Source organism: Pseudophryne corroboree, chromosome 5 (genome assembly GCF_028390025.1).
Source record: "Pseudophryne corroboree isolate aPseCor3 chromosome 5, aPseCor3.hap2, whole genome shotgun sequence".
NCBI classification, from domain to species: domain Eukaryota; kingdom Metazoa; phylum Chordata; class Amphibia; order Anura; family Myobatrachidae; genus Pseudophryne; species Pseudophryne corroboree.
The window spans coordinates 276511939-276523061 of NC_086448.1; positions in this window are offsets into that span (position 1 = coordinate 276511939).

Below are 11123 nucleotides of genomic sequence, written 5' to 3' on the forward strand. Positions count from 1 at the left end.
GAAACTGATAGTGACAGTTTTGTACAACGAACCTGAGGTACCCCTGGTGTGAGGGGTAATTGGAACGTGGAGATACGCATCCTTGATGTCCAAGGATACCATAAAGTCCCCTTCTTCCAGGTTCGCTATCACTGCTCTGAGTGACTCCATCTTGAACTTGAACTTCTTTATGTATAGGTTCAAGGACTTCAGATTTAGAATAGGCCTTACCGAGCCATCCGGCTTCGGTACCACAAATAGAGTGGAATAATACCCCTTCCCTTGTTGTAGAAGAGGTACCTTGACTATCACCTGCTGAGAATACAGCTTGTGAATGGCTTCCAAAACCGTCTCCCTTTCTGAGGGGGACGTTGGTAAAGCAGACTTCAGGAAACGGCGAGGTGGCTCTGTCTCTAATTTCAACCTGTACCCCTGAGATATTATCTGCAGGATCCAGGGATTTACCTGCGAGTGAGCCCACTGCGCGCTGTAATTTTTGAGACGACCGCCTACCGCCCCCGAGTCCGCTTGCGAAGCCCCAGCGTCATGCTGAGGCTTTTGTAGAAGCCGGGGAGGGCTTCTGTTCCTGGGAAGGAGCTGCCTGTTGCTGTCTCTTCCCTCGTCCTCTGCCTCGTGGCAGATATGAATAGCCCTTTGCTCTCTTATTTTTAAAGGAACGAAAGGGCTGCGGTTGAAAGGTCGGTGCCTTTTTCTGTTGGGGAGTGACTTGAGGTAGAAAGGTGGATTTCCCGGCCGTAGCCGTGGCCACCCAATCCGATAGACCGACCTCAAATAACTCCTCTACGCATCGCCTGTCCACTGTCGTGTCCATAAAGCTCTTCTGGCCGAAATGGACATAGCACTTACCCGTGATGCCAGTGTGCAGATATCTCTCTGTGCATCACGCATATAAAGAAATGCATCCTTTATTTGTTCTAACGACAGTAAAATATTGTCCCTGTCCAGGGTATCAATATTTTCGATCAGGGACTCTGACCAAACTACCCCAGCACTGCACATCCAGGCAGTCGCAATAGCTGGTCGTAGTATAACACCTGCATGTGTGTATATACCTTTTTGGATATTTTCCATCCTCCTATCTGATGGATCTTTAAGTGCGTCCGTCTCAGGAGAGGGTAACGCCACTTGTTTTGATAAGCGTGTTAGCGCTTTGTCCACCCTAGGAGGTGTTTCCCAGCGCTCCCTAACCTCTGGCGGGAAAGGGTATAAAGCCAATAACTTCTTTGAAATTAGCAGTTTTTTATCGGGGCACCCCACGCTTCATCACACACGTCATTTAATTCTTCTGATTCGGTAAAAACTACTGGTAGTTTTTTTCACACCCCACATAATACCCTGTTTAGTGGTACCTGTAGTATCAGCTAAATGTAACATCTCCTTTATTGCCAAAATCATATAACGTGTGGCCCTACTGGAAAATACGGTTGATTCGTCACCTTCACCACCGGAATCAGTGCCTGTGTCTGGGTCTGTGTCGACCGACTGAGGCAAGGGACGTTTTACAGCCCCTGACGGTGTTTGAGGCGCCTGGACAGACACTAATTGAGTGTCCGGCCGCCTCATGTCGGCAAACGACTGCTTAAGCGAGTTGACGCTATCCCGTAATTCCACAAATAAAGGCATCCATTCTGGTGTCGACCCCCTAGGAGGTGACATCCTCATATTTGGCAATTGCTCCGCCTCCACACCAATAACGTCCTCATACATGTCAACACACACGTACCGACACACAGCAGACACACAGGGAATGCTCTATACGAAGACAGGACCCACTAGCCCTTTGGGGAGACAGAGGGAGAGTCTGCCAGCACACACCAAAAAGCGCTATATATGACAGGGATAGCCTTATGATTAAGTGCTCCCTTATAGCTGCTTTTATATTAATATATTGCCATTTATTCTGCCCCCCCTCTCTGTTATACCCTGTTTCTGTAGTGCAGTGCAGGGGAGAGACCTGGGAGCCTTCCTGACCAGCGGAGCTGTGACAGAAAATGGCGCCGTGTGCTGAGGAGATAGGCCCCGCCCCTTTTTCGGCGGGCTCGTCTCCCGCTATTTAGTACATTTAGGCAGGGGTAAATATCTCCATATAGCCTCTGGGGCTATATGTGAGGTATTTTTAGCCTTTTTAAAGGTTTTCATTTGCCTCCCAGGGCGCCCCCCCCCAGCGCCCTGCACCCTCAGTGACTGCCGTGTGAAGTGTGCTGAGAGGAAAATGGCGCACAGCTGCAGTGCTGTGCGCTACCTTAAGAAGACTGCAGGAGTCTTCAGCCGCCGATTCTGGACCTCTTCTTGCTTCAGCATCTGTGAGGGGGCCGGCGGCGTGGCTCCGGTGACCATCCAGGCTGTACCTGTGATCGTCCCTCTGGAGCTTCATGTCCAGTAGCCAAGAAGCCAATCCATCCTGCACGCAGGTGAGTTCACTTCTTCTCCCCTCTGTCCCTCGTTGCAGTGATCCTGTTGCCAGCAGGAATCACTGTAAAATAAAAAACCTAAGCTAAACTCTCTAAGCAGCTCTTTATGAGAGCCACCTAGAATTGCACCCTTCTCGGCCGGGCACAAAAATCTAACTGGAGTCTGGAGGAGGGTCATAGGGGGAGGAGCCAGTACACACCACCTGACCTGTAAAAGCTTTACTTTTGTGCCCTGTCTCCTGCGGAGCCGCTATTCCCCATGGTCCTTTCAGGAACCCCAGCATCCACTTAGGACGATAGAGAAACTCCTTTAACTGTAAACTTATCCTTTTTACATCGTCTTTGTTGTACACATCTGTAAGAGGTACATCCTGATCCAATCCACAGTCAGCTAAAAATTGAGCCGAGTCGACATTGGAGGGTAAACAAGCCCTCAGCAATACCTGCCAGTCTTTGTTATTGGGCTCTAAAGTGTTCCCTAGGTCTCTGATGTATTTCTGGCTAGCAACTAAGTCTTTCTTAGGGTCAGGGAATTCAGACACTATGGTTCTTAATTCCATTCGGGAAAATGGGCTATACATGGCAATGTTCCTAATGGGAGTGACTCCTGAGGTGTCTGTTTTCCCATTTGGAACAGCTATCATGGTTTTGGCACTACGGATTAAGTCTAGCAACATCATTCTGTGTAGATTCTACAGCCTGTGGTGAAATGGTTTCAGCATAGTGTATGGTGCCGTACTTACCCGTAGATACGACCTCACCTGTCCCTCCGCTAGGGGCCTTTGTTACTAATCTTAAGGGTTGGGCCGTGCCTACTGTAGTTTCTGATATGGTGGCTGCTAGAGAGAGCGCCGATATTGTTGCCGATTCGTCCTCTTGATCACACTCCTGGGGAAAGTTCAAAACAGGGTACAACTTGCACGGGTTAATACTTGCATTGGTTAACTTATTAACATTTACACAGTTACTAAGTGTTTGTTTGTTACACCCTAGTGCGTCATTCTCCGCAACCAATTTCTCTCCCGTTACGTAAGGTGGCGGCGGGGCCGTGGCTATCAGTTTCCTGATAGGATTAGATCCCGCCGCCTGAGCCAATCCTCTCTGTATTTCACCCTCCTGTTGCCATAACTGCAAATAATCATGTTTGATTAGTCTCTTTGTTGATTTAATGAGACATATCCTCCTCCTTAGATTTTGTAACACTTCTGGGCTAAAGCTACCTACTCTTGGGAATTTCTCCCCGTCATGTACCGTCATTCTCTCCCATTCATCACATGAAACCTCTGTGTGTGAACCGTATTTTTCACACATTACGTACCTTGCCGACCCGACTGGTCGGTTCACTGAATCAACCCGAACCGAGGTTGATCGCCCCCTACCTGAACAATTGGCCCCCATACCTGTAGGCGTTGCTTTCTTCAGCCAACCCTTACAAAAACCAAAATGTTCACGATAGGCTGACGGTGGCGGTTTACCGAGTACCCCACTCACTCGCCCACGCCTACCAATACGACCTACACACTGCCCTAGTGCTGGCGTACTCGACCCAGGGCCCCTATGAACCTTTGTTTACTGGAACATGTGAGTGTGTTCCGCAGAGCATCGACCCTTTCCAGTAACTATTGGTTGTTGGATAATTCCTGAGTGACCAGCGAACTTCCCTTTAGAAAATAAAAAATTACACAAATCACGTCAGAATGTACAAATAGTATTTATGACCCGTTTCGTACACAAATGGTACTGGTCAGATTTAACTAATGCACACAATTACGTGCGGTACAATCGTTCAGCACATAAGCAACTAATCTTATGTGCAGAGCGACCAGTGGAATCGAAAATTTCGGCTGCGAATTCCTTCAGCATGAGCTTTAATGGCCTATATGGGTTCTGCACCAACCCCCTGGGTTGTGCTCTTTTCTCTATTTATAGCGGACTTCCTTGTCTGCTGTACCTGGACCTCCTGGTCTGTTCTGGACCTCCTGGTCTGTGCTACAGTGTGACCTCCTGGTCTGCTATACTCTAATGCTCAGATTCTATGTTTAACAAGGGATGCCTCCCTAGCCACCATGTACGTCACTTACATGCATGTACCCTGCGAGAACTCGACTTCTTGTGGTTCAACCTCAAAAAAATTGTATAAACTTATATATACAAAACACTCACTCATCACATGTACACTTTTGTTTCTATTTCTATTTCTGCGCAGAAATTTTCTTTCCTTTAGACCAAATGTGTTGTAAATTTGGAGAAGGATCTGTTAGTCTAAATTTCGGACACTAAAATAGACTTGCGCTATTTATCGCGTTGCCACCTTTTCGCCTGTTACAATAACACTAGTGTGTGATTTGTTACGTGGGCGTACCCGGGCGCTCCGTTGCGTAATATACGCTGCGTGCGTCGGCCTTTGAGTTGCGTACGCGAGTCTCACCCTTTGTTGGAGACACGTGTACGCAAAGCAAATATCCACCGTAACACAATTTACACGTTTATCAATGTAGATGATCCTCGATCATCTACCGAACACCACACCAATCTCTCCTTGTATCTTTAGGTAGAGCTGCGTGCGTGCTTTGCACTTTATCCCTTAATGTATTACTTTTACACTTTAACTATGAAATAGCGACAAATCTCTCTTCGCACGTTTATCAATTATAAAATGGCAAACAGGAGAGTGATATATGAAAATACACGAATAAAAGAAATGCAGATATGCGTGTGTGCGTACGCAAGACAGAAATAAACAGTTTTAAAAGACACTAGCGTGTTGTTCTTACCTCCGGTTCCGGATTCCCTCAGCACCCTTTACTAAGCGAAGCAGACGCTTATCCAGACAGCACTACGAGGAATATGATCTCCCGCCCTTTGCTGATGGATAATGTCTGCTGAAATTACCTAGTGCAGATATGTGAAGGACGGACGAGCCGCCAATTGATAAAGCTAAATATTTATCTTACTTAAAACCCTTTAAGAGGTCTAAGAACACTGTACGCTATTGACGTATGGAATACCGTAAGGGTACGCACGTTGCGTAACGATCGCTTAGCCGTAGTCGAGACGCTCAAGCGTCACGTTCGCTCACGGCTAAGAGATCACAGACAGGCACGCTATTGGCTGCCGACTAACGTAATGTTTCGCTATAGCGTAGCGAACGCTCGGGACCACGAGGAGATCACCAGCGGCGCAGACGCTCACAATGTTAAACCTTTATATGTAAACCATGGACAATGTATTATACAGGAAAACCTTGGTGTAGTGATAAGATGAGAATGCAACACAGTGTAAGATGGCTTACACTAAAGCTGTTTGAGCGATAGAGACGCTCCTATTACCCACTGCAATATAATGAACACACAATACCGGTCTAAGGGTCTAACGCCTTTTAAGGAAATGAATGAACGTTCAAAAAGAATAATACAATACAAGTCATACACTACCAATATAACATAGACTACCTAACCAGATAACTACACATGAAATACAATATCAGTACAATAACTATATAAGAGAAACGAGAGAGAGAGAGAGAGAGAGAGAGAGAGAGAGAGAGAGAGAGAGAGAGAGATGGCTCACAATAACAAGAAAGACAATATGATTGCGGAGAAAACTTACGCACAAGGGGAACGATCGCATGCGCCTCGATATCCAGCTCCCGATTATCAGCAATGAGAACCGTTGAAGAGAGTGAGCTGGATATGGTCGGCTTGTCTATTTATGCCCCACACACAATACAATTCAATGGCCCCTACAATCTCATTGTTCATTGGACACAGGAATTCGTCTTCGTATTATATCAAAAGGTCATAGGTTGATTCATACAGGTGGGCCGAGACCATTTCCAACTGCTCAGGTGGGTGGGAAACTAGGTTTCCCGCCGCATGGATAAGTAAGTGCAAATAATAGTAAAAGTACATAAACTTCTTATGTCCATAACTATTCGCACGAGCGATTAATCTGCTTCAAACCAACACCGGAATATTGCTAATTAAATACTCTTCCGATGGATACTAAACACCACTGTATGACCCATGTCTGACCCTTCGTATCAAACAAAGAGGGATCTCTTTGTCCATGAACATGCTATATTAACTAAACTTTCAGAATCTATCAAGGGGACCATGATCTACAAAATACATTATATAGTTAAAATATGTAACGAACGAGTCGCCCGCTAGACGCACATAAACTTTACCGTAAATGCGCACACCGTGCGCCCGCGGGTGCCCGCAGCGGCGAGTATGCGCACGCACGGCAGGGCTCATGAACGTGCAACAGGCACTCGCATGAGGTGCAAATATGGCAGTGTGTAGCGTGATATTTTTCTGACTTTGACAGGTTCTAAAAGTGTGTACTCTCGGTGAGATATTTTCTTTCGATTTTGACCATATAGTCAAAATCGCAAGAAAAGTTAGTGCAGATCGCAAGGTGAAAGTCACCTTTCGGTCCCGATGCGTGGTCCCGCCAGGTCGGCATCGCAAGAAAAGATAGACTGTGCAGGCAAGTCAATCCTTGCTAGATAAGTGTACTATCTAGTTCATCTCACATGTCAATGACATCTCACATAAGCCCAAATCGTAAGCACACATAGTCCATATCTCAAGAAAAGTTAGTCAAAATCTGTGCTATCTTGGCTCTGGGGAGGTTCAAGGGAAATCACAAGTGAAAATCGTGCATAGCAAGGATCTCACCGTGTGTACACACCCTAAGAACTGAGTTTTAGAACCACTGGAGTAGAGCAAACAAAAGCAAGTAACTTTGCACCTGGGCAAAACCCTCTTGCAGATTTTAAATGTGCAAAGATTTAGATTTGAGAGGGTAACTTAAGAACATTCTTCTACCACTCTGCATTAGCTCAATTGTCTTTTTAGGGCACAAACTATACAAAATGGGGCTAGGATACATGTTGGATGAAATATATGTTTGAAAGAAATTTTTTTTTTTTTTTTGTAAAAGTGGCGTCCAGCTCCCATAAACATACACACAACCAGGTCATAAGCACAACTAATGTTTATTTTATTCAAACAATTATTATGGGAGCGTAAAATGCATTTGCCATTGGGATTGATATAATAGAACAGACTGAAAACAGCAAATGTTACAATCTCCAAATCTGATTATTATTTTTAAAATATGCACATAAAATCCTATAAGCTGATTATGATTAGTACAAAAAGTACAATCAGCTTCAGAGGTGAATCTGCAATCATCCAATCAGCCTGTGTTTGCACCAGCTATCTGCAATAGAACTGACTGGTGTATCGGATTGTCCCTGAGTGTTTAAATCTGTTCACAACTTTGTGAACTCACCCTTATTGTAATTGGCCTATGTTACATCTGTCCCTTCCGTGCTCCATCCTGACTCTCCAGTTGAAACAGGCACAAGCATACAATGGGGGTCATTCAGACATGATCGCACGTTAGGATTTTTCGCTGCGCTGCAATCAGGTCAGAACTGCGCATGCATATGCACCGCAATGCGCAGGCGCATCGCACGGGTACAAAGGAGATTGTTGCTGTGCGATGAATTGTACGAAGAACCCATTCGCACAACCGATCGCAAGGAGATTGACAGGAATAAGGCGTTTGTGGGTGTCAACGGACCATTTTCTGGAAGTGTTTGGAAAAATGCAGGCGTGTCCAAGCGTTTGCAGGACAGGTGTCTGATGTCAATTCCGGCCCCGGACAGGCTGAAGTGATCGCAGCGGCTGAGTAAGTCCTGGGCAACTAGGAAACTGCAAAAAAAAACCTAGCGAGTGATCAGGTCTGAATTAGGCCCAATGTGAGCAGTTCTAAACGTAGACATACAGTGTGCGTGCAGCTTGTTCTGTAGACAAGTGCAGTACAAATGTGTGGATCATACACGGCACAAAAAGCAGTATGTTCAACTCCACATCACATCTATTATCTCCAAAGGATTAAAGTCAGTCAGTTTACATAGTAAATGTAAAAAAAAAAAAAAAAAGTGGAGAATTCAATTGAGTCAAATGTATTTAATCATTTCAAAGCTATAAATAAGCAGTACATGTACAATGTTTTACATCATTTATCTTGAAGATTCAAATATCCACTTCATTATCTTTAACATCATTTAAAGCACTAATATTAAAACTAAAAAAAAAAATTATATCCCATACTTGTACGAAAAGTTTTTGTTTATTAAATTACACACACTTTACTATAAAAGCAAAGAAACAATCATATAAAAGCATAGTTGTATTTAGAAAATAAAATAAGAATTTACTTACCGATAATTCTATTTCTCGTAGTCCGTAGTGGATGCTGGGACTTCCGTAAGGACCATGGGGAATAGCGGCTCCGCAGGAGACTGGGCACAAAAAGTAAAAGCTTTAGACTAGCTGGTGTGCACTGGCTCCTCCCCCTATGACCCTCCTCCAAGCCTCAGTTAGGATACTGTGCCCGGACGAGCGTACATAATAAGGAAGGATTTTGAATCCCGGGTAAGACTCATACCAGCCACACCAATCACACCGTACAACCTGTGATCTGAACCCAGTTAACAGTATGATAAACGTAGGAGCCTCTGAAAAGATGGCTCACAACAATAAACAACCCGATTTTTTTGTAACAATAACTATATACAAGTATTGCAGACAATCCGCACTTGGGATGGGCGCCCAGCATCCACTACGGACTACGAGAAATAGAATTATCGGTAAGTAAATTCTTATTTTCTCTGACGTCCTAGTGGATGCTGGGACTTCCGTAAGGACCATGGGGATTATACCAAAGCTCCCAAACGGGCGGGAGAGTGCGGATGACTCTGCAGCACGAAATGAGAGAACTCCAGGTCCTCCTCAGCCAGGGTATCAAATTTGTAGAATTTAGCAAACGTGTTTGCCCCTGACCAAGTAGCTGCTCGGCAAAGTTGTAAAGCCGAGACCCCTCGGGCAGCCGCCCAAGATGAGCCCACCTTCCTTGTGGAATGGGCTTTAACAGATTTTGGCTGTGGCAGGCCTGCCACAGAATGTGCAAGCTGAATTGTATTACAAATCCAACGAGCAATCGTCTGCTTAGAAGCAGGAGCACCCAGCTTGTTGGGTGCATACAGTATAAACAGCGAGTCAGATTTTCTGACTCCAGCCGTCCTGGAAACATATTTTCAGGGCCCTGACTACGTCCAGCAACTTGGAGTCCTCCAAGTCCCTAGTAGCCGCAGGTACCACAATAGGTTGGTTCATGTGAAACGCTGAAACCACCTTAGGGAGAAATTGAGGACGAGTCCTCAATTCCGCCCTATCCGAATGAAATATCAGGTAAGGGCTTTTATAGGATAAAGCCGCCAATTCTGATACGCGCCTGGCTGAAGCCAGGGCTAACAGCATTACCACTTTCCATGTGAGATATTTTAAATCCACTGTGGCAAGTGGTTCGAACCAATGTGATTTTAGGAATCCCAAAACCACATTGAGATCCCAGGGTGCCACTGGAGGCACAAAGGGAGGCTGTATATGCAGTACCCCCTTTACAAAAGTCTGGACTTCAGGAACTGAAGCCAGTTCCTTCTGGAAGAAGATCGACAGGGCCGAAATTTGAACCTTAAGGGATCCTAATTTTAGGCCCATAGACAATCCTGCTTGCAGGAAATGCAGGAAACGACCCAGTTGAAATTCCTCTGTAGGGGCCTTCTTGGCCTCACACCACGCAACATATTTCCGCCAAATGCGGTGATAATGTTTTGCGGTTACATCCTTCCTGGCTTTGATCAGGGTAGGGATGACTTCATCTGGAATGCCTTTTTCCTTCAGGATCCGGCGTTCAACCACCATGCCGTCAAACGCAGCCGCGGTAAGTCTTGGAACAGGCAAGGTCCCTGCTGAATCAGGTCCTTTCTTAGAGGTAGAGGCCACGGGTCCTCCGTGAGCATCTCTTGCAGCTCCGGGTACCAAGTTCTTCTTGGCCAATCCGGAGCCACGAGTATAGTTCTTACTCCTCTCCTTCTTATGATTCTCAGTACTTTTGGTATGAGAGGCAGAGGAGGGAACACATACACCGACTGGAACACCCACGGTGTTACCAGAGCGTCCACCGCTATTGCCTGAGGGTCCCTTGACCTGGCGCAATATCTGTCCAGTTTCTTGTTGAGACGGGACGCCATCATGTCCACCTTTGGTTTTTCCCAACGGTTTACAATCACTTGGAAGACTTCTGGATGAAGTCCCCACTCCCCCGGGTGGAGGTCGTGTCTGCTGAGGAAGTCTGCTTCCCAGTTGTCCACTCCCGGAATGAACACTGCTGACAGTGCTATCACATGATTTTCCGCCCAGCGGAGAATCCTTGCAGCTTCTGCCATTGCCCTCCTGCTTCTTGTGCCGCCCTGTCTGTTTACGTGGGCGACTGCCGTGATGTTGTCCGACTGGATCAATACCGGTTGACCCTGAAGCAGAGGCCTTGCTTGACTTAGGGCATTGTAAATGGCCCTTAGTTCTAGGATATTTATGTGAAGAGACGTTTCCAAGCTTGACCACAAGCCCTGGAAATTTTTTCCCTGTGTGACTGCTCCCCAGCCTCTCAGGCTGGCATCCGTGGTCACCAGCATCCAATCCTGAATGCCGAATCTGCGGCCCTCTAGAAGATGAGCCCTCTGTAACCACCACAGGAGAGACACCCTTGTCCTTGGAGATAGGGTTATCCGCTGATGCATCTGAAGATGCGATCCGGACCATTTGTCCAGCAGATCCCACTGAAAAGTTCTTG